This window comes from Nerophis lumbriciformis, linkage group LG25 (assembly GCF_033978685.3).
Source record: "Nerophis lumbriciformis linkage group LG25, RoL_Nlum_v2.1, whole genome shotgun sequence".
Classification (NCBI taxonomy): domain Eukaryota; kingdom Metazoa; phylum Chordata; class Actinopteri; order Syngnathiformes; family Syngnathidae; genus Nerophis; species Nerophis lumbriciformis.
The window spans coordinates 29,008,401-29,033,084 of NC_084572.2; positions in this window are offsets into that span (position 1 = coordinate 29,008,401).

A 24,684-nucleotide genomic window follows, 5' to 3' on the forward strand; every position below is an offset into this window, starting at 1 on the left:
ATATATATATATATGTATTTCTAATGTCTTTTTATCATTTTTTAAATAATTTTTAAAAACACACATATATATATATATATATATATATATATATATATATATATATATATATATATATATATATATATATATATACATACATATATACACTGTATATATATATATTAGAGATGCGCGGATAGGCAATTTATCTCATCCGCAACCGCGTCAGAAAGTCGTCAACCATCCGCCATCCACCCGATGTAACGTTTGATCTGAACTGCATCCGCCCGCCATCCGCCCGTTGTTATATATCTAATATTAATAAAAAAAAAAAAAAAGGGTGAAAACTACGCGAATTGCACCTTGTGCAGACAAGATTTTTCGATCGGACACGGAGGAATTAGCGATGTAAAAGACCACGTTGGGACAAAAAAACACAAGTCTAATGCCGTTGCTAGCGATACAAGTGGAAAACTTTCAACGTTTTTCGTCGCCCAAACAGATTCTTTGGATGTGATAAATGCCGAAGTTTTATTTACGGAGGCAATAATTGAGCATGGACTTCCAATTGCACTGGCTGATCACATGGGACAGTTAATAATGTAATGCAACCTTTAAAAATCATTACGCGGTGATCGCGATCCCAAAAATAAACTTTTCTTGCATGATAATGTCCAAAAAAATTCGCTTTATATTACTATAGAGTCCTTTTAACGAATGAGTTTGATGGTTTATCACAAACCTTAAATGAAATTCCATGGCCACTGTCCTGCTCTCTATATCAACCAGGGTGAGCCCCACCCCTTTCGTGAGCGCACTGAGCGCGGAGTGACCCCTTTTACGCGCCCCCGGCAACAGGGGTGGCAAGCAGGTAAGCTGCGCGGGCGGAGCGCGCGGAGTGACCCATGTTACGAGCCCCCGGCCACGGGGGTGGCGGGCAGGTAAGCTGCTTACCTGCTGCGCGTGACGCCGGCCGCGTCGAAAGCGGACGAGGCGGGGTGTCGGTGCGGTGGGCGCGGTAGTGACCCTGGACGTGCGTCAGGCCCTTCTCGCGGATCGCCTCAGCTACGGCTCCCGGTGGGGCCCTCTCGGGGGAAGGGGCCTCGGTCCCGGACCCCGGCGAGGCGTCGGGGGCCTTCTCCGCTCCGTAAAAGTGTCCATCTCTTTTCTTTTTTTTTCTTCTGTTGTGGCATATGCAGCAGGTGCCTGCTCGTTTTTCGTATGTGGGTAACAACATTTAACTATGTATATATATTTCCCAATTGGTTTAACTGCCACCCGCAAAAAAAAAAAAAAAAAATATCTAATTAATCCGCCCGACCCGACCCGCGAGCGGATAAAATCTTATTTTTTTTAATTTCATCCGCCCGATCCGCGGATAATCCGCGGACTCCGCGGTTGTGTCCGCAAACCGCGCATCTCTAATATATATGTATATATATGTTTTTAAAAATGTTTTAAAAAGGGATAAAAAGACATTAGAAAATAGATTTAATATCGATTTAATATTTTTATTTTTTTAAATAATTTTTCAAAACACACACATGTATATATATATATATATATATATATATATATATATATATATATGTGTGTGTTTTGAAAAATTATTAAAAAATAAATAAATATTAAAATATTAATAAATATTTTTCAAAACACACATATATATATATATATATATATATATATATATATATGTGTGTGTTTTGAAAAATTATTTAAAAAAATAAAAATATTAAATCGATATTAAATCGATTTTCTAATGTCTTTTTATCACTTTTTAAAACATTTTTAAAAACATATATATATATATATATATATATATATATACAGTGTATATATATGTGTGTATATATATATATATATATATGTGTTTTTAAAAATTATTTAAAAAATGATAAAAAGACATTAGAAATACATATATATATATATATGTGTGTGTTTTTAAAAATTAGTACGCACCAGACTCTCAGACCCGAAACACGAAGAATTTGACCTTTATATATATATATATATATATATATATATATATATATATATATATATATATATATATATATATATATATATATATATATATATATACATATATATATATATATATATATATATATGTGTGTGTGTTTTTAAAAATTATTTAAAAAATTAGAAAAAGAAATTAGAAAATCGATTTAATATCGATATATATATATATATATATATATATATATGCTGTATATAGGCTTGTAGGGATGAAATAGCCTCTGTTTTTTTCCTGACCTATCGTATATATATATATATATATATATATATATATATATATATATATATATATATATATATATATATATATATACATACATACATACATATATAACAGAAGTGCTGGCTATCGAGTTTATAGCCTGGGCTTTTAATTCGATAGCTAGCATGCGCGTCTCTCATGCCGGCGACCCAGGTTCGAGTCCCAAGCGGAACAGAAAAGCAGGGACTCAACCACGTGGGTTACAGTCGCATTATTGCATCATATCGCGACTCAAGTATCCATATCGAGAAGTTCAGCCCTACGATAAATTGTTACAATTTTTTCAAGAGTTATCGTACCGCTTCAAAGGTCAAATTCTTCGTGTTTCGGGTCTGAGAGTCTGGTGCGTAACGCAACTGTAACGGTAAGAAAAACAAAGAAGGCAGATGTGCGCTACTATGCTACGTCACTTATTTTGCAATAACGTCGACCGAGATGATGTTGAAGGCAAATATTTGGTATAATTTTGCGTAGTTTCAACAAAATTGAACGCAAACGTTCAATTTGTTCATTCCGAACAAAAATGGCGTACGACGGCAAAGTTGCAAAGTGCGTATTCGGAAAAAAAAATAATAATTCGGATTAAACTCAGGAGGTAAAGTAGTTTCCCTTAGGAAGTGACATTGCCCTCTGCTGGCCTGACATGCGTTTCGTTTGCGGGTTTGTCGGCGCCAGATGAGTTCCTGCGGTGGAAACGCGCCTGTGTTGTTGTACTCATGCTAGCTATTGTAACGTGTCCCGATAATACGACATGTTTAGCTCAGACTTTGTCTCCTTCAGTGATGTACGTTGACTTTTTTACGAGCAGAAACAAAATAATAGTATGCATGATGACGACGCCGCTGTCGTTTATATCCAGTCCGATCATATCGCTATCACCAGAACACATTATGCCAGGGGTGTCCAAAGTGCGACCCGGGGGCTATTTTTCGCCCGCAATATGATTTTAGTTTTTTGGTGATATGGCACAAAGCTCGGACGTGGATTGGATTTGGACACTCCTGCATTATGCAAAAGTGTGGTACTTCTCTGTGCCTTGTGTGTTAGATTGTAAAATGTTTTTTTTATTTAGAACGCCTCCGTGCTGTTACGGAGAAGACGCGCATGTAGCCACGATGCTAATGCTAGCAACGACAAGCATCGAAGACAAATACTCAGCATTTCACTGTCGTTGTTGTTATTTAGGGACATTTTCACTGTGAACGTAGCACCTCATTATTTATCCCGTACCTGCCAGGACGAGGTGGTTGTTACTTGTGCGTAGCTTTAACTCGCCACAGTGAGGCATTTATAACTGGACACAACATTAGGTACACCCCATGTGTCAGGTTCAAACACTGATGACATCTATTAAACAAGACAAGAAGCAAGGAATTAAACAGAGACAGGATTAAATTTGGCTCAATTGAGGAGAGACGTCTGGACTGTTCTCTTTGCACAGGCTCACCGCGCTCCGACGGAAGATTTTATTTAGACTTTCCCTGATTAAATGGCAACAGCTGTTTCTAAGGGACGGGGGTCGTAAACAGCCATCGCCTTTGATTACAAAACAGTTCAAAGAAAAGGTCGTAAAAGAGTTCAAAGAAACGGTGCCTGGAGGGGAGTCTGGTCCTGCTTCCTCTCCGCTTTGTAGTTCTTGGCTCAAGACAAAATCGTTCTGTGGATTACAATACATCAAAGAAACAGAACACCTTCATGTTGCTTCCCAATCTACAAGCCTTTTGTTTGGTAGGATCAAAGACAGCTTTTGTCCTGTCGCCGGGAACTCATGGCAACACAAAGTTTTGTGATAACTTAGATACAATTATTCTGACACCATGCAAGAGCTTCTTTTCTCTTTTAAGGCAACTTAAACGTCATCAGATGGTACCTAATGTTGTGGTCGTTGTTGATGATGATGATGATGATGATGATTCGACGCAAGCGTAGAAAATATGTGATGATTGTGTGTGCACTTGTCATTATTGTTACATTGTTGTCGTACGCAGCAGGAGTATTAGGGCCACGGTGTAAACAAACAAAACGGTAATATCACATGTTGCGGGGAAAAAAAATCCTAAAGTTCTGAGGTTATTAGAATAAAGAAAATCCTGCTGCACGTTATTTTTTTAATACATGAGATGACGATCAAACAAGCTTCCACAAAAATCTCACAAAATATTACAACTTTATTCCGATGAAAGTATATATTGTTTGACATATTAGGATTTTATTTTTGACATTTTCTGTTAATATTACATCTTTATTGTCACCAAATTAAAGCATTTGTAATATGATGACTTTATTCTCATGCATGTTAAATTCAAATGATATTTATTTTTGTCGTAGTCCTAAAACCTTGTTCTTGTTTTCTCATGGGATACTACAGTTTTAATCTTTGAAAAATTATGCCATTTGTCTCGAAATGTATTTCCCACCCCTGGCAATATTTCCACCTTATTCTTGTAAAATTACAACTTTTTAAAAGATTATAAAATTGCTATCAACTCATAAAATGTCATTAGTTTTTTCTTGTAACATTACCAGTATATTCCAGTAAAGGTCAGATGTTTTCTCCTTGTAAATTAACAGTTTTTGTTGTAGTTTTACAGGAATTATTTGTGGAAAATTATTAAGTTTCTGCTTGGAATATAACACATTTATTTTCTCCAAATTAGGAATTAATTTCCATTATATTTGACTTTTTTTCCCTTGTAATATTACAAATGGGGTTTTCTCTAAATGAGGAATGTATTCCCATCATTTATTGACTTTTTTCCTTTCATATTACAAACTCATTTTCTTCAAAATTTGAAATGTATTCTCAGTATAGTGTGACTTTTTTCTTCCGATACTACAAATGTAATTTCTTAGAATTAAGAATTTATTTTGATTACATTAAGACATTTTATTTTATGTTACGAATGTATTTTTTTTTTTATAAATTACAATTTTATTCCCACTATATTATGACGTTTTTACTTGTAATATTACACATGTATTTTCTCTAAATTAGGAATGGATTCCCATTATATTTGACTTCTTGTGTTTTTTTCTGAATTAAGAATGAATTCCATCCTTTTATGACGTTTTTGCTTGTAATATTACCCATTTATTTTCTCTAAATTAGGAATTGATTTCCATTATATTTGACCATTATTTTCTTGTAATATTACAAATGTATTTTCTCTAAATTAGGAATTGATTTCCATTACATTTGACTATTATTTTCTTGTAATATTACAAATGTGTTATCTCTCAATGATGAATTAATCCCCATCATTTTATGACTTTTATCTTGTAATATTACCAAAACTATTTTCTTTAAATGAGTAATGTATTCTTATTGTAGATCCGATATTACAAATGTATTTTCTTCTAATTGTGAATTTATTTTAACTACATTAAGACATTTTATTTTAAATCACACATTTATTTGTTTTCCTAATTAGGAATGTATTCCAACTATATTATGACGTTTTAATTGTAATATTACACATTTATTCTCTCAAAAATTAGGAATTAATTCCCAATGACTTCTTGTTTTTTTTTCTGAATTAGGAATTAATTCCTATCATTTTATAACTTTTTTTCTTGTAAAATTACAAATGTGTTTTCACTGGATGAAAAATGTAATCCCATCAAGTTATGCTTTTTCCTTGTAATATTACAAACATTGTCTTTAAATTACAAATGCCTTATCATTATATTGAGATTTTTTTTGTTCTGATTTTGCATCTATTTTCATTTAATTAGGAATGTATTTTAATTACATTTTATTTTACATTAGAAATGTATTTTTTTTAAATTAGGAATTTATTCTCAATATATTCTGATATTTTAATATTGCACATAATTTATATTATTACTATTATTTTCTTGTAATATTACAAACAAATTGCATAAATTAATTTGTAGTATTTCATGACTTTCTTTTAGTAATATTTTCTTTAAATTAGCAATTTATTCCAATTTATTATCACCAAATATTGAGCCTTTATTCTTCTAAAATGAGACTTTTCCCTCATAATATTACAACTGTTTCTCATTATATTCTTGTAATATTCGGATTTTATTCTCATAATTCTATGCTTTGTGTGTGTGTGCGTGTGCGTGTGCGTGTGCGTGTGCGTGTGCGTGTGCGTGTGTGGCCCTGACACTCCTTGTTTATCTTTTCCACTCTTGTACCATTTTTCACTTTGTGATCTTTTTGTCAAGTCAGCGTTAAGAGTTTCTTTTTTAACAGCCTGGGTCGCGTTCGCCTCTTTAAACTTTCCCACCGAGCGACAGCCTCTCTTTAAAGTGCATTGTGCCATCGTCACCATGGCAACGACACAGCAAACGGCCTGTTGCTTTAAAGCCTCCTCATCATCATCATGTATGCATCCTTCAGGTTTTTACAAACATCTCAATCGTTTTGTTGTACATAATGTGTAAAGACATAGTATTTTTCTGACTATTAAAGCTTTATAATGGCAGCACGTGTGCGTGTGTTTGTGTGTGAGTGTGAGTGTGTGTGTGTGTGTGTTTTCTTGTATTTCTACTCTTCTTGAGACATCAACAAGGAAAAGTACCTTCCATATGAGGACCGGTGAACAAGTTAGGACATAAATCATGGTCCCAATACGGAAAACCATTGCATCTAATAGAGAATGTTTCCCCTGGTGGTGAAATCTATCAAAATTAGGGTGGTCCTAAAAAGGAGGGATTTTTCAAATTGACTGTGTGTCGGTTTTAAAAGTGCTTCCCCTCTGGTCAACATATGAAATAACAAGTGTGTGTAAAAATGTGAAGTGCTCCCCCTCTGGCCAACATATGTAATAACAAGTGTGTGTAAGACATTGAAATGCGACCCCTTTGGCCAAAAGTAATTAAAATAATATTTATATAGAGACATACTGTAATAACTTGAAGTAAATAATGAAGATTGAAAACCAATTACAAACAAAAACATTCCAAAAAATAAATGAACTAAAAGCAGTCTTTTTCTCACAATGTGTCGACTTTTTTAAAATAAAATTTCTCATATTGTTTCTGTAATATTGCAATATTTTCTCGTAAAATTACGACTTTTTAATGCAAAATGGTGACATTTGTCATATAAAATTCGGACTTTTATCACAACTTTGCCCAAAAAAATTTTGTTCTTGTAAAACAGTGACATTTTTTGAGTAAATTGATGGCTTTTGTCATAATTTTGCCAAATGAAATTCCGATTATTATTATAATATTACCAACATTTTAAAGTTTTCTTATAAAATTGTGACTTTTGTCGAGTAAAATCACGACTCTTTTCATAAAAGTGCGACTGTTATTGAGTAAAATTCCAACTTCTTTTATAGTATTGCACAAATGTTCACTTTTTCTTGCAAAATTTTGACTTGCGTTGAGTAAAATTACGACTTCTATTATCACACTGCCAAAATTCTAAGTTTTTCTTGTGAAATTGTGACCTTTTTCTTGTGAAATTCCAACTCATTTTTCATAACAACCTATTTTGTATTTACATAGTTTGCATATATTCTTCTTCTTGTAAATACACTTCTTTATATATCTAGAAAGGCTGGTCCTAAAGAGGTAGGCATTTTTCAGAGGTCTCAAGAAGGTAACAATTACTAGAATGTGTGTGAGTGTGCACTTGTGCGTGTGTGAGTGTGCGTGTGTGTGTGTGTGTGTGTGTGTGTGTGTGTGTGTGTGTGTGTGTGTGTGTGTGTGCTCATTGTGAGAGTTTCCCTCTCATGCAAATCAAGCTGTTGGACACAAAAGAGACAATGTGACACTTTGTCAGCGTGTGTGGTCTTCTTTTGGACACACACTTTTTCCACTGGTGACCATAAAACACAGGACACTTCATTAGGTACAGTGGAAAATAATAATAATAATAATGATAATAGTGATGAACGTAAACGACATAAAATGTCATTTTGATGCAAATAAGGGCTGACCTTTAACTTTTTACAATGCCAGTCAATGGGGTTGTAGCAGGATGGTTGTCATGGCAGCCGCTCTCCGCGTTCACTTCCTGTTTGGCCGGAAGCAACCACCAATCACAGTCCTTGCCTGAATAAATACGCAAAGTCATAAAAAAAATATATATATTTACTCATCGTACTGCAAATACTTTGAGTGAATACGCAACGTGCTCATCTGGTGCTCACGACAGACGTAGTTGTGCACCAAAATAATTTGTAAGAAATTTAAATGTAGATTAAATATGAATCTAAAATCCTGCCAGTACTGCTTTTAAACCACTAGAGGGCAGCAGAGTATCGCTAAGGGTAGAGTCGTGTATGAGGACATTGCGCGCTGTAGTCACGTGATGGGCTTTTGACCAATCGCTTAGAAGATTAACTGGTCATACTTTCTCTGATTGGTCAAAAGCCCCTCACGTGACCACAGGCCGCCATGTTTGGTTCGAACTCTGAAACAGTATTGACTTTACTCTCTCTAAACAAGAGCTAATATGCGAATATAAGTAATAATTTATTGGTATCATGTGAAGTAGTATATTTACTATTTTTTAGAGTAATATATATTAGGGGTAGTATGTTTAGGCGCATATTTAGTATGTTGAGTGACGTGTTTACTACCATGTTTATTACTGTGTATAGTATTGAGTAATATGTTTAGTACTATGTCTAGTAAAGTATAGCATAAGTAGTAGTAGTACTTGTAGTACCAGGAGCTGAGCTGTCAAAGAGGCGTTGGCCGTGTGTTGTATCAGAGGTCAGAGGTCATGTGAGTGTTGACATGGTCACGTCAGAGGTCAGAGGTCATGTGTGAGGATTAAGATCCTCTCAATCCGTCTTGATCCCGCAGGAAGGAAAGCCAGCAGATGAAAGTCACTGCTTTCTTCTTCTTCTATGTACGGGTACAAGTGGGATACTGCAATACTACACATGTGGGATACTACAAGACAATACTGCAGTTCTTGGGTTGTGTACCGGACAACACTAACAGTGAGTCATCCTCTCCCATGCATCAAATATTACTGACTATGTCTTTAATTGTGTATTTAATCTGAGTTCTAACCTCTTACAATAACATTATAATGTGTGTGTACTAGTACACATGGCGTGTACTCTAATACTAGCATGTTTGTTTTGTACTTCTTGTTCAAAGTACTCCTCAGCTCTAATGTCGACATCAACTGAAGCTCAAGTGAACATGAACATCAAGTATGTCACACACACACACACACACACACACACACACACACACACACACACACACACACACACACACACACACACACACACACACACACACACACACACACACACTCACACACACACTCACACACAGTATATATACATGCTGTGTGTACTACTGTGTAAAGTAGTGCTATACGTAGTATTATGTAAAGTAGTATATTTTGTGGTATATGTAGTAGCAGTATATGTATATGCAGTACATGTACCGTATTTTTCGGAGTATAAGTCGCACCTGCCGAAAATGCATAATAAAGAAGGAAAAAAACATATATAAGTCGCACTGGAGTATAAGTCGCATTTTTGGGGGAAATTTATTTGATAAAACCCAACCCCAAGAATAGACATTTGAAAGGCAATTTAAAATAAATAAAGAATAGTGAACAACAGGCTGAATAAGTGTACATTATATGAGGCATAAATAACCAACTGGTATGTTAACGTAACATATTATGGTAAGAGTCATTCAAATAACTATAACATATAGAACATGCTATACGTTTACCAAACAATCTGTCACTCCTAATCACTAAATCCCAAGAAATCTTATACGTCTAGTCTCTTACGTGAATGAGCTAAATAATATTATTTGATATTTTACGGTAATGTGTTAATAATTTCACACATAAGTCGCACCTCCGGCCAAACTATGAAAAAAACTGCGACTTATAGTCCGAAAAATACGGTAATAGAATAATTAGTGTTATGTGTAAGAGAATATTTAGTAGTATGTGAAGTAGTATACAGTCTAGTAGAATTTGAAGTATATGAAATACTATGTGAAGTAATTTATTTAGTGTAATGTGTAGTAGTATATGTAGTAGTACCATGTGAAGTAATATATTTACTGTTATTGTAGTACAATGGTTCTTAACCTTGTTGGAGGTACCGAACCCCACCAGTTTCATATGCGCATTCACCCAACCCTTCTTTAGTGAAAAATAAAATTTAGGTTTTTTTCAAATTCAAGACAAAGTTATATGTTTTTGGCAACACTTTAGTATGGGGAACATATTCTAAGTAACAAAGACTTAATTTAGAGTTATTTGGTTAGGGTTCGGGTTAGAGGTTTAGGGCCAGGGTTAGAGGGTTAGGGTTATAATAAGGCCGTGCCGAATAAGGCATTAATAAATACTTAATAATGACTAGTTAAAAGCCAATATGTTACTAATTTGCATGTTAATAAGCAACTAATTAATGGTGAATATGTTCTCCATACTAAAGTGTTACCATGTTTTTTTACTGGTGCACAAAATGAACCGTGCATGAACATCACCTTGTTCAAAGAACAAAACCAACACAGTGCATAAACTCACAACAATTTACACACCTGCAAATCAGTCTGACTTCTGCTGTTGTCGTATCCGTAATACGATAGGGAGAAGTTTTTATTTACACGATGAGTCGGGTGTGTCTTGACCTCCGCCAAACCCCTGAGCCCGACTCACCGAACCCCTAGGGTTCCATCGAACCCAGGTTAAGAACCACTGCTGTAGTAGTATAATGTAGTAGTATGTGAAGTAGTATATTTAGTGCTATGTGTGGTAGTATCATCAGTGCTATGTGCAGTATTTTATGTAGTACTGTGTGAAGTAGTATATTTAATGCTTTGTGTAGTAGTATAATTGGTGTTGTGTAGTAATATGTGCGTTACTATGTGAAGTAGTATATTTAGTGCTATTTATAGTAGCTAGTACTCAAATACTAGCATGTTTGTTTTGTACTTCTTGTTCAAAGTACTCCTCAGCTCTAAAGTCGACATCAACTGAAGCTCAAGTGAACATGAACATCAAGTATGTCGCACACACACACACACACACACACACACACACACACACACACACACACACACACACGCACACACGCACACACACAGTTTATATACATGCTGTGTGTACTACTGTGTAAAGTAGTGCTATACGTATTATTATGTAAAGTAGTATATTTTGTGGTACATGTAGTAGCAGTATATGTAGTACATGTAATAGTATAATTAGTGTTATGTGTAAGAGAATATTTAGTAGTATATTTTGTGGTATATGTAGTAGCAGTATATGTATATGTAGTATATGTACCGGTAATAGTATAATTAGTGTTTTGTGTAAGAGAATATTTAGTAGTATGTGAAGTAGTATACAGTGTGTAGTAGAATGTGTAGTAGTATTTGAAGTACCATGTGAAGTAGTATATATACTGTTATCGTAGTAGTAGAATGTAGTAGTATGTGAAGTAGTACAATTTAGTGCTATGTGTGGTAGTATCATCAGTGTTATGTGCAGTATTTTATGTAGTACTGTGTGAAGTAGTATTATTAATGCTTTATGTAGTAGTATAATTGGTGTTGTGTAGTAATATGTGCATTACTATGTGAAGTAGTATATTTAGTGCTATTCATAGTAGCTAGTACTCAAATACTAGCATGTTTGTTTTGTACTTCTTGTTCAAAGTACTCCTCAGCTCTAATGTCGACATCAACTGAAGCTCAAGTGAACATGAACATCAAGTATGTCACACACACACACACACACACACACACACACACACACACACACACACACACACACACACACACACGCACACACGCACACACAGTATATATACATGGTCTGTGTATTACTGTGTAAAGTAGTGCTATACGTAGTATTATGTAAAGTAGTATATTTTGTGGTATATGTAGTAGCAGTATATGTATATGTAGTATATGTACTAGTATAATTAGTGTTATTGTAAGAGAATATTTAGTAGTATGTGAAGTAGTATAGAGTGTGTAGTAGAATGTGTAGTAGTATATGAAGTACTATGTGAAGTAGTTTAAATAGTGTAATGTGTAGTAGTATATGTAGTAGTACCATGTGAAGTAGTATATTTACTGTTATTGTAGTAGTATAATGTAGTAGTATGTGAAGTAGCGCAATTTAGTGTTAGTGTTATGTGCAGTATTTTATGTAGTACTGTTTAATGCTTTGTGTAGTAGTATAATTGGTGTTGTGTAGTAAAATGTGCATTACTATGTGAAGTAGTATATTTAGTGCTATTTATAGTAGTATAATTAGTGTTATGTGCAGTATTATAAGCAGTACTATGTGAAATAGTATATTTACAGTTATTATAGTAGTATACGTATTAGTATGTCAAGTAGTGCGATTTAGTGCTATTTATAGTGGTATAATTAGTGTTATGTGCAGTATTTTATGTAGTGCTATGAGAATTAGTATATCTAATTTTATTGTAGTAGTATATGTTGTACTATGTGAAATAGTATATTTACTGTTATTGTAGTAGTATGTAAAGTAGTACTAATTATGGCTAATGTATGTATAGTAGTATAATAAGTGTTATGTGCAGTATTATATGTAGTACTATGTGAAGTAGTATATTTACTGTTATTTTTAGTAGTATGTGTGTACGAAGTAGTATATTTAGTGCTATGTGTAGTAGTATAATTAGTGTTATGTGTAGTATTATATGTAGTACTATGTGAAGTAGTATATTTAGTGCAATGTGTAGTCGTTCAATTAATGTTATGTGTGGTATTATATGTAGTACTATGTGAAGTAGTATATTTAGTGCAATGTGTAGTAGTGCAATTAATGTTATGTGTATTATTATATGTAGTACTATGTGAAGTAGTATATTTAGTGCTATGTGTAGCAGTATAATTAGTGCTATGGGTATTATTATATGTAGTACTGTGTAGAAGTAAAATTGGTGGTATGTGTAGTAGTATATGTAGTACTCTCTGAAGTAGTATACTTAGTCCGATGTGTAGTAGTATAATTTTTGTAATGAGTAGTATTACATTTAGTAATATGTAAAAGTATTATATTTAGCGCTATGTGTAGCAGTATAATTAGTCTTATGGGTAGTATTATATGTAGTTCTGTGTAGTAGTATAATTGGTGTTATGTGTAATAGTATATGTAATACTTTGTAAAGTAGTATAATTGGTGTTAAGTGTAGTATATATGTAGTAACATGTGAAGTAGTATATTTAGTGTTATTTATAGTATATTTAGTGTTATGTTTGGTATATTTAGTGCTATGTGCAGTAGTATGTGTGATACTATCTGAAGTAGAATGGGTACTAATATGTGAAGTAGTATATTTAGTGCTATTTGTAGTAGAATGTGTCATAGTATGTGTAGTACTGTCTGAAGTAGTATGTGCATGTTAAATATTTAGCAGTATATTTAGTATTATGTTGAGTGGTATGTTAACAAGTATGTTGTCATAGTAGTAGTTATAGTATGTGAAGTAGTATTGTGTACTAGTTGGTCAAATGACAAGAATACTTGCAGTCGTGCATGTTAATCATCGCCACAATAAAAGCACTTTCTAATCCCTCATAGAAAAGAAATGCAAATAACTTTTCTTTCGGTCCTTTTATTTTGAAAAGAAAAAGAAGGTCCTTGAAGGGCCAGCATTCATGTAGCGTTGCCATGGTAACAGCCTTGCTCGTATGAAGGGAGGAGTTAGCCTGAAGAAAACATTTTGCACGTTTGTCCTTCTTCTAAAAAATAGTTACATACATCAAGTTTTTGGAAACAACATTGATATTAACTCGTAAAAGTATATATTTTTTAACCTTACCTTAGCTTTGTTTAGTTGATGTTTAATGGTTCAAATTTCATTTATTAGACATTTTTTAACATTTTGACAGATAAAGAAATACATTTTTTTTGTCTGAAATGTAATAGGCCAAAGCGAAAGCTTACTACACTCAAATAATAATGATCTGCAGTTTTTTGTGATTAATATGCTAACAAAAGTTTAGGAATACGTTTGTCATTTTTATGGACAATATATTTCACACATACGGTATCCGGAATAATTGTAGATATATTTGTACGTGTTCATATAGTAATAGTAATAAATGTTCTTTTAAAAATAATTTATTTGTATTATATATATATATATATATATATATATATATATATATATATATATATATATATATATATATTGTATATATATATATATATACTGTATATATAAATTGTAACAACATGCCGCCATAGACGGAAACACCTCCTAGGTAACACATGAGCCAATCACCACGCCCCTAGGCCAGCCTGTACCCACCCACTCTGTGCCCTATATAAACCATGGTATGCGAATGCTCCCATTAAAATCTCCTGATGATTGAGGGTACCCCCCCTCATGAAACAGGCCTGTAGAGATGAAATAGTCTTGTGATTTTTTTCCCACACATACATATATTGCGCTCTACTACGGTATCGAGCACTATTTTTTGGATAACCTTATTAAGACATATACTGTATATATATATATATATATATATATATATATATATATATATATATATATATATATATATATATATATATATATATACATATACACATGTACATATATATGTGTACATATATACTATATACATATAAATACTATGTACACACATATATGCAGTGTTGGGACTAACGCGTTACAAAGTAACGCGTTATTCAGTAATTTAGTTACCGTTACTACATGATGCGTTACTGCGTTATTTTACGTTACTTTTGATGTAGTATCGGCTAGAAACAGAAGCGCTGCGGTGTCGTTCTTCTGAATCTTCCTCTGTCACAAGCCGGAGAGAAGAAAAGAGGCGCGGTCTATGTGTGTGTGGGTGTGGGTGTGGGTGTGGGTGTGGGGAGGCACACAATAAGTGATCCGCGGTTTGATATATGAAACAAAAAAAAAAAGTTGTTGGCACGTTCAGTCCACACACAGCGTGGTCATGGCGAGCGGAGTAACGGAGGAGCTTGAACGCCCCGCGCCATTTAATCAGTGTGTTTATAGGTGCAGACTCGGTTGTGCAAAACGAGGGTTTTAAACACATGCTGAACGTGCTTGAACCACGTTACGACATCCCGTCGCGCACCCACTTCAGCAATAAGATTGTGCCAGATCTTTATGAGCAGGAGAAGAAAAAACTATCCCGAGCATCATCTGTTGCGCTCATGACAGACGGGTGGAAGTCCAGGGGAACTATAAGCGCTCACTTCATCACAGCAGACTGGGAGATGAGAAGACATGCCCCCTCTACGAGAGTCGCCTTGTGCAGGTACTGACACAAGCAGTGGAGGAATGGAAGATAAAGATATCCCAGTCACACGTGATAATGCCAAAAATCAAATAATTACAGAGAATGAGGCAGGACTGGGACCACAGATAGGTGCTTTGCACATGTAGTGAATTTGGCATCACAGAAGGGAATCTCAGTCAATAGGATGGAGCGCCTCTTTGGGAGGATCAGGAAGGTTTCCTACTTCCACCCAAGCACAACAGCTGCTCATGTGCTTAAGACAAAGCAAGAAATGCTAAAGCTGCCTGCTCATACATGATGTCCCAACGTGGTGGAACTCCACTTATGATATGTTGGAGCAGCAGGCAGCTATATACTCTGCATTGACCCACAACACCCTGAAGACAAATGTCACCCTGTCTGATGATGATGTGAGAGTGGCAGATGAGGTCCTCCAGGTGCTTAAACCCCTCAAAAGTGTTCCATCTCTACTGAGCACTAAAACTTCACCATCTGTGTCAATGATCCTGCCACTGAAAACAAGTATTCTAAAATCCATGGCTCCAAGTGTGGAAGACAGCAGCATCACTCCAGATGTCAGGCTTTATTTCACTACCTATGTTTCAAGGAAGATGATGTTTCTTCTTATGTTGCACTTAAACTTGTTTTTTATTAATGGTCATTGGTCCAAGTTTAAAGAAAGGAGGAATGCCTTTTTATGTTGCACTGTTTTTAATTAATTATGTTAAAAGGAAAATAAAAATGCATGTCAAGTTGATCAACAGATTGTATTATTCTCCAGTGCAATAACAGTACTGAAATGAAGGCAAAAAGGGCATTAATGGGAGCTTTAAAAAAAAAAAGAAGAAAAAAAGAAGTAACTAAATAGTTACTTTTCACAGTAACGCATTACTTTTTGGTGTAAGTAACTGAGTTAGTAACTGAGTTACTTTTGAAATAAAGTAACTAGTAACTGTAACTAGTTACTGGTTTTCAGTAACTAACCCAACACTGCATAAATGTACACACACACATATACATATAGAGTATATACACATATATATATATATAGAGTATATACATATATAATATATAAATATATATATATATATACATGTATGTATATATATATATATATGTATGTATATATATATATATATATATATATATATATATATATATATATGTATATGTATATATATATATATATATATATATATATATATATATATATATATATATATGAATTGTGGAATAAATGACCTTTAATTATTATACATATCATATTATTATTTTTATTATTGTTACAAATCAAAAAAATATATAAAGTTAGGAGAAAATATCATGAAAATGTTTTTTTTTTAACTACAGGGGGAAAATATCCACAGAAGATAAATATAAAAATAATAATTATGATGATAAAATGACAGAGTTATTATATTGAACAAATATATATCGAAATTCTAAATTACAAAAAACAAAAGCTAATAAATCCAAATAATATTAAAAAAAATAGTAACAAGTAATTTTATACGAAACAAAAAGTGTTAATTTTATGAAAGAAGAAGACAAAAAAGGTTTTAAAAAATAAAATTGTTAAACATTTTGTTTAAATAAATTATATTATAATTTAGTTAAATATTGTTAAATAAAAATGTTGTTTAAATTATTTTACATTTGTATGTATCTAATTGTAATTATTTATCTTGTTACTTTTATTTTATAAACATTTTGAATGAAATACAATTTGTTATGCAGTGCTCATATTAACCACATGGGGTAATATTACAGTGCTTAGTTTTTTATTTACCGTTTTCCCACATTATAAGAATAATAACCTCCTTTACAAGATGTACATCCATCCATTTCCTACCGCTTTTCCCTTTTGGGGTCGCAGGGGGTGCTGCATGTATTATTTATTATTATATTCTTTGAGAATATTTGTACGTTAGTATCATTTGTCTGTTTAATTCTTATATATTACCCAATTTATCCCATTGTGGGATAAATAATTATTATAATACACTCATTGTATTATAATTACTGTATTTCTTATTTTGAAATACTCTGTAAATAAATATAAATATATAAATCAATACAGTTATTGATATTTCCCTTTTTTAAACATGGGACAGAAATCACTAGAGATTTGTGTGCAGTGTGACTTAGTGGCGACTTTATGGCCTTTGAGCGCACGTCGGCGTGAATGAAGGCGTCTAAAAGTGTCGGCGTGAGTGAGCGCACTTCAAGCTGATTAATGCGTGCTCGACCGAGGCCAGCTAGTAAGTTACTTGTTGTTAGTTTGCACTGAAGAACTTGGACAAGGTCCCAGTCGACCCTTTTTACGGCTCACACTAATTACAAAAGTGCCAAAACAACAAAAAGGATTCGGATTTGTCGACCACGCTTGTTTGTGTGCGGGTTCACTTATTTTATTTACTTTCATTTTATGTACTTGCATTTTCAAACCTCGTAGAACATCGACTTGAGACAAAATTAAGTGAAACACCTCAATTTTGATGAATTGGTGACTTTTTTGAGTTGAAAGCATTGCTGAATAAGACTGCAATGCATATTCTGTCCACTAGGTAGCGCCACTACACTCACTTTGTTGTACGAAAACATCAAGCGAGTTATGTAATCAATGCAATTTATTGTAGTTGTTTGTTACCACACTTTCAGACTCTTAATAATTGGAGTGTCACAGAAAAGTTGTACTTCCTGCTTAACTTTTGTTTGAGCAAACAAGTCGTACATGTGAAAGATAACTTTTTTTTACGCATACTCTTTAACGCGATTCACTTTTTTACAGCGAATAAATACATGGTTTTAAAACAGCAGTGTCCTTTTTTGTATATCAACTCAAGGTTCACTTTAAGACGTCACAATATAAGTTTAAGGTTTAACCATACAAAATAATTGTAAAATAAAGACGACATTAAAAGTCGTATGATTATGGGAACAATGAGGAAACATTTTTAAAATTTGCCAAAAGTAGTAAAAAAAAATAAAAATTGAGGACAAAAAAAGATGTCATTTTACGGGATTAAACAGAATAAAAATGGAATGAGCCCCAAAAAAAGGTATTTTCCCAAAAAAATATTCAAGTTTAAATATGACAAAATATTATTTTTCAAAAAAAGTGGTCAAATGACAGGAATAAAGTTAGAATATTACAGAGAAAAAACAGCAAAAAAAGGCAGCATTAAAACCGTACTAAAGGAATTTTGTATGACAAAATTATTGAAGAATAAAAGTTACAAACATTTAAAAGGAACAATTATTGCTAACTGCAATCATAATACATTTGTCAAATGGCATAATAATACGTACATAGATAAATACACTAAAAAAATGTTACAATGCATTAAATGCAGTATATAATATATAACAATACATACACAGATAAGTGCATGTATTATCACACATACGTTGATATATGCAGTATAAAATGTCTAATTATACATACATAGATAAATACAGTATAAAATGTACAACATTCACTTTAAGACGTCAAAATATAAGTTTAAGGCTTAATCATACAAAATAATTGTAAAACAAAGACGACAATAAAAGTCGCGCGATTATGGGAACAATGAGGAAAAAATTGGAAAATTTGCCAGAAAAAAAAGCAGTAAAAAGTAGTGAAAAAAATAAATAAATTTGAGGACAAAAAATATGTTATTTTACGGGATTAGACAGAATAAAAATGGGTTGAGCCAAAAAAAAAGTTTTTGTTTTTTTTAAATATTCAAGTTTAAATATGACAAATTATTATTTTTTAATAAAAGTGGTAAAATGACAGAAATAAAGTTTGAATATTACAGAGAAAAAACTGCATAAAGTTACCGGTAAGTGGAAAAAAGGCAGAATTAAAACCGCACTAAAGGAATTTTGTATGACAAAATTATTGAAGAATAAAAGTTGCAAACATTTAAAAGGAACAATTATTGCTAACTGCAATCATAATACATTTGTCAAATGACATAATAATATGTACATAGATAAATACAGTAAAAAAAACTATTACAATGCATTAAATGCAGTATAAAATGTATAACAATACATACACAGATTAGTGCGGTATAACATGTTATATCACACATACTTTGATATATGCAGTATAACATGTATAATTATACATACATAGATAAATACAGTATAAAATGTACAATAAACATACATAGATAAATGCAGTATACAAATAAGTGCATAGAAAAATACAGTATAAAATGTATGATAATACATACATAGATAGTGTAAATGCAGTATTAAATGACACTATAATACATACGTGGATGAATGCAGTTTGATATGTATAATAATAAAAATACAATATAAAATGTATAATACATAAAACGATACTGCAAACACAGTAAACAAATGTATAATAATACATACATAGAAACATACAGTATAAAATGTATAATAATACATACACAGACAAATACAGTATAAGATGTATAATAATACATAAAAAGATACTGTAAATACAGAATTAAATGTATAATAATACATAAAAAGATACTGTAAATACAGAATTAAATGTATAATATACATACATAGATAAATACAGTATAAAATGTGTAATATACATACATGGATAAATACAATATAAATGTATAATATACATAGAAACATACAGTATAACATGTACAACAATACATACATAGATAAATGCAGTATGAAATATATACAAATAAGTACATAGAAAAATACAGTATGAAATGTATGATAAAACATACATAGATAGTGTGAATGCAGTATAAAATTACACTATTATACATACATGGATAAATGCAGTTTGATATGTATAATAATACATACATAGATAAATGCAATATAATATGTTTAATACATAAAACGATACTGCAAATACAGTAAACAAATGTACAATAATGCATACATAGATAAATGCAATATAATATGTTTAATACATAAAAACGATACTGCAAATACAGTAAACAAATGTACAATAATACATACATAGAAACATACAGTATAAAATGTATAATAATACATACACAGACAAATACAGTATAAATGTATAATAATACATAAAAATATACTGTAAATACAGAATAAAATGTATAATATACATACATAGATAAATACAGTATAAAATGTCCAATATACATACATAGATATCCATCCATCCATCCATCCATCTTCTTCCGCTTATCCGAGGTCGGGTCGCGGGGGCAGCAGCCTAAGCAGGGAAGCCCAGACTTCCCTCTCCCCAGCCACTTCGTCCAGCTCATCCTGTGGGACCCCGAGGCGTTCCCAGGCCAGCCGGGAGACATAGTCTTCCCAACGTGTCCTAGGTCTTCCCCGCGGCCTCCTACCGGTCGGACGTGCCCTAAACACCTCCCTAGGGAGGCGTTCGGGTGACATCCTGACCAGATGCCCGAACCACCTCATCTGGCTCCTCTCGATGTGGAGGAGCAGCGGCTTTACTTTGAGCTCCTCCCGGATGACAGAGCTTCTCACCCTATCTCTAAGGGAGAGCCCCGCCATAGATATATACAATATAAATGTATAATATACATACATAGATAAATACAGTATAAATGTATAATATACATACATAGATACATACAGTATAAAATGTATAACAATACATATATTTTGATGCAATGAGCAACCCTGCCTCTAATGCACCACAGTGGATGTTATATGTTATAGTTATCTAATATGTTATAGTTATGTAATAATTGAAATGTTACATGTTATGGTTTATGTTTTATGTTATATGCTGCATGTTTAATGTTTTATATGAGACATAATAACAAAGTGTCATTCAGGCCAATCTATGCTAGCTCATTTTCATTTTTAGTCTTGAAGGGGACCAATCGACCTCAGTTCAAAGGTCAAATATCAGGCGTCTGATTGACTCCCTCCCCCCTGCCCTAAACCAGCGTCCTTTAGTGCTGTCAGTGTTTGGATTATTGCAAGAGCTCACATGCATTCCTCTCTTCTTGCCATCAGATGAAGCCAGGAGGATTAACTGACACACACACACACACACACTGACACACAACACAGAGTCATCCAGGCAGAGGGAAGCAAGGCGGCCATGATGGTGTGCAGGTAAGTGAAAAGAGGAAATCCGGATTATTTATGGCACGTGTTGATATGAAATGTGCTTCTCAGATGAAATAAGTCATACAGGTTCTCATGTTTGCGAGGCATAACGCTCGTTTACGCAAAAGGTGTTTGTTTTTAATGTTTGCACACTGTCAACAAACAATGTTGACATTTTTGCAGCTCAGAGTTGGAAGTTCATTTTACACACATACAAAAAAATCCCACTGTTTACGAATTAAATTTAATCAGCTTAAATGATATTATCGTATATTACCAATATATTACAAATAACAACTGTATATTGGAAACAATAACTGTATATTACAAATAATACCAGTAAATTACAATGTTAACTGTAAATGATAGCAATGTATTACAATAATAACAGTATATCACAAATAATAACAGTATATTACAAATAATAATAGTATATTAAAATAATACTAATATATTACAATATTAACTATAAATAATAGCAGTGTATTAATAATAACAGTATATTACAAATAATAACAGTATATTACAAATGATAACCTTGTATTACAAATAATAACAGTATATTACAAATAATAACAGTATATTACAAATAACAGAATATTACAAATAATAACAGTATATTACAAAAAATAACTGTATATTACAATAACAACAGTATATTACAAATAATAACAGTGTATTACAATAATAACAGTATATTACAAATAATAACAGTACCGTATATTACAAATAATAATAGTATATTACAAATAATACCAATATATTACAATATTAACTGTAAATAATAGCATTGTATTACAATAATAACAGTATATTACTAATGATAACCTTGTTTTACAAATAATATCAGAATATTACAAATAATAACAATATATTACAAATAATAACAGTGTATTACAATAATAACAGTATATTACAAATAATAACAGTACCGTATATTACAAATAATAATAGTATATTACAAATAATACCAATATATTACAATATTAACTGTAAATAATAGCATTGTATTACAATAATAACAGTATATTACTAATGATAACCTTGTTTTACAAATAATATCAGAATATTACAAATAATAACAATATATTACAAATAATAACCTTGTATTACAAATAATAACAGTATATTACAAATTACGGTATCTTACAAATAATAACAGTATATTACAAACAATAATCTTGTATTACAAATAATAACAGTATATTACAAATAACAACATAATATTACAAATAATAAAAGTATATTATAAATAATAACCGTGTACTATAAATAACAACAGTGTATTACAAATAATAATAACAACAACAACAATAACACCCCTACAATACATGTTATTATAAGCACGATACACTACATAAATATTATGATAAAATATATAAAAAAAACTATATTTACCCAAATATAAGACAACTCCTTTTTTTTTTTTTTTTACTATTCTGAAAACATATTAAAAAATCATTTTTTATTTTTGTTTAAATGATTGTTTTTTCAATGTCAGTGTAATTACTGTTTTATTACAATTGTTTTAAATTATTTGAAACAAGATGATATTGTATTTCTTAGAGCACGGTGACTGGACCTTTTAAGGTCACCGAGTGACAGAAAGAAAACCTCTGACTCATTGTTTGGTTTGCATGTTTAGATATCGACTTTGAATACAAGAAGAAACCCCTCGCTAAAATTTTCTAAATTAATTTAGAATTATTTTATTTATTTAGTTTTACTGATTTTAAGAAATTATATCATATTTCTTAGCGGGTTGTGACTACACATGTCCAGCTCACTGGTGTGTGGGTGTGGGTGTAAGTGGCAGGAGGCTCTGGTTAATTGGTTGGTTTGCATTTATAAATCGCTAAACCTGGTGTAAGACAACCCCTCATTTTGTAACCCGAAAAAAAATTATGTAGGAGTAAAGAAAATAAAAATAGAATCTTTTAAAAATATATATATAAATATATATAGTCGAGGTTACTGTGGTTTATCCGTTATACAGTGCTCAAGACTGGCAGGTTTCTCCTCGATGAAGAGCAGTGAAACCTGTGAAACAGGCTTGTAGGGATAAAATTGCCTCTGTGTTTTTTCCTGACCTAACGTATATTCCGCTCTACTCCAGTATTGAGCACTGTATAACAGATAAACCACAGTAACCTCGAGTATATATATATATATATATATATATATATATATATATATATATATATATATATATATATATATATATATATATATATATAAGCTTGTAGAGATGAAATTGCCTTTGTGTTTTATATAAATATAATACATATATATATATGTTATATATATAAATAAATATATTTATATATATATATATATATATATATTTTTATACATATATATATATATATATATATATATATATATATATATATATATATATATATATATATATATATATATATATATGTATGTATATATATTCTAATTTCAGCAAAATAATTATAATATTGTTTTTCTTTAGAATTTTTTGGGAAAAAATTTAAGAAAAATAGAATGTTACTTTAAAAAAACATCTTTAACATCAGTAAAATAACCTTGATTAAAAAAATATTATATTTATATATATATATATATATATATATATATATATATATATATATATATATATCTTTAGAATTTTTGGGGAAAATATTTAAGAAAAATATAATGTTACTTTAAAAAACATCTTTAACATCAGTAAAATAACCTTGATTAAAAAAATATTATATTTTTAGCAGGCTGCATCTCCATATTTTCATGTCACTGGTGTGCATGTGTGTGTGACTGACAGGAAGAAAACCCCCAACTCATGGGTTGTTTTGCGTGTTTGAATCGCAAGGCCCAGAATATATATATTTTTCTATCACGGGGTAGAAAATAACGGCGTGCTAGATTTCGGTCAATGCGAGATCATCAAATGACGACATTTGCGACAATATCAGCGTGCGTCATTGTCTTTATAAATGCAGATTTTTACATGTCAGCGTTTGTTTTGCATCTTAACGGACTGCGCACGTGTACATAATAAATGAAAGACGAATACAAGCTAGCAAAACATGGGCATTGAATTATGAATATGGCAATATGTGATGCAACAAAAAATGTTCTTAATATAT